At 47.7% G+C, this 2,090-nt stretch overlaps 1 pseudogene; it reads right to left on the minus strand.

Moving 5' to 3' along the window:
- LOC103601399 overlaps positions 1-1,565 on the minus strand; it is a 25,107-nt pseudogene extending 23,542 nt beyond the window's left edge.
- Positions 1,566-2,090: the final 525 nt, after the last annotated feature.

Consider the following 2,090-nt stretch of genomic DNA (forward strand, 5'->3'; position numbering starts at 1 on the left):
AAAAAAAAATCTTTAATTTTCCTAATCTCATTTAAAGCCCCAGAAGACAGTTTTAAGCTGGAGTTTTCCAGCTATTCAGTAAAATGAGCCTCTCTCCTCAGGGAGCACTCCACAGGAGCAGGAGACAAGGACTGAGCACTTCACCTCGTTAGCTCAGGTGTCCCTCCCAACAGTTCCACAAGGAAGGTTCCATCCCTACTTTCATTTTGTGGATGAGGCTTAGAGAGGTCACACAGTTTACCCACAGGTAAGCTGCTAGAAAGAAGCAAGGCTGGGATTCACATGGGGTTGTCTGACTTCAGGGTCTGAGGCCCTGCCACTCTGCCCTATTGCCTCCCTGGGTCCTAGCAAGCAGTCAGCAGCCTGGGGGTAAGCTAGTGTTTGCACATTGTGTACGATGGGCTGTGGTGGCTCTCTCTATAAACTAAGTTTACCGGTATTCACACCCCATTGCAGCCCCTTCCCCACTGACTCTGGCCTTGGCCCTGCGATTTGCTTTGGCCAATGGGACATTAGTAAGTGTGATGCAAGGAGACAGTTGATGTATGCTTCTGCATCAGGGATTATCCTCTTGGAATACTCTCTTGGAGTCCTGAGCTACCATGTAAAGAATTCTGGCTACATAAAGGGAAAGAAATGTCAGGCCAGTCCCAGCTGTTCCAGCCACTCCAGTAGATGCCAGTCATGAGGAAGAAGCCATCTTGGGTGGTCTAGCACCAGCAGACACCATGTGGAGCAGAAGAACCACCCCACTAAGCCCAGCCTCAAATGCAGAACTGTGAGAATTATGGCTCGAAGCCACTAAGCTTCGGGGTGCCTTGTTATGCAACAAGAGGTAATTCTGTTAGCCCATGAATAGCAATAGAGGCCAGACACATCAATAAACTACATGAGAACTGTCTTGCTCTAGTACTTTAAACAGTGCTGCTGGTTTTCCCTTTGGCACTTCCACCATAACCAGAAAAGTCTTTTTCAATGTGAAGTTTTGCTGGGACTTAGGTCAATGACAAATTTGATATGTTTTCTCTTGCAGGACCCTTCAGAGCCTTGGAGGTCACTCCTGGGAGACAGTGGGTTGCCACCTAGACAGATGGGTGCCACCTAGAGAAGGAGGCCAGTCAAGGGTAGGGAGAATTGGTCTGAACAAAATCAGATTAAAATGCAGTATAATGTGGGGACACTTTTCCCAGGAGGGAAAACTCTTTTCATCACCTGCGCCCACTGGTGGTTCTCCTCATGGAGCTGAGGTGACCAAGCAGAACTGGCAACACTAGACCCGTCTGATGAGGTTTCCACACCTTGAGTCTGGTCCAAGGTGCCAGTTCCTGCTTGGAAGTTACATAGTGACCAGAGCTAATGTCATTCTGTGCTTATTTTCTGTCTCCCATGCAGAAGCTAAAAGTCTCCAGAATTTCTGAGTCCTACACAGCTGGCATTTCCTCTTTTTTTTTTTTTTTTAAAAACATCCAGCACCACTTACCCCCAGCCATGCTGGCTGTGTTTCTGATGTTTGATTTCTTTTGTAGAAGGCAGGACCTCAGGTGGAAAGTGAAGGGCATCGTCATCCTTGAACAGGCTACGGAAAAGTGGGGGAGGGAGAGAAGAGAACAAATTAGACCCTACAGCTTCCCTGAAGGCGGCAGATTCAGCAGCATACCACCTCCTGGGCATTTCTGGGCCTGCCCTGGGGTGGGCGTTGTTTGGAGCAAGTTCTCCCCCTGGTTTCTAATAAGAAGTTTCTAACACCTAGTGACTTTTGCTTACGCCTTTTCCTTGGCCTAGAATGTCCTCCCTCCTTCCCATTCCTCAGAACTGGCTCAGAACTTTCTGCCTCTGGGAAGTGGCCGACAGGCTCTCAGAGCATTATTCAAACCACTGATTTTGACCTGGAGCCACAGTGAGCTGATAATGCTACTTGACTTGGAACTCCTATCTCTCCCCAGTGCCTTGAAGGCGAGGACACATCTCAGACTTCTTCCACAGGCTCCAGAACAATTATCATAGCCTAAGCACATAATATGCACCCCAAATACTTATAACTGAATGAACAATGAATGAATCCCACTATACAATCACAAACGAAATAATGG

The sequence above is a fragment of the Galeopterus variegatus genome, unplaced genomic scaffold (genome assembly GCF_000696425.1).
Source record: "Galeopterus variegatus unplaced genomic scaffold, G_variegatus-3.0.2 Scaffold3721, whole genome shotgun sequence".
In the NCBI taxonomy this organism is placed as follows: Eukaryota; Metazoa; Chordata; class Mammalia; order Dermoptera; family Cynocephalidae; genus Galeopterus; species Galeopterus variegatus.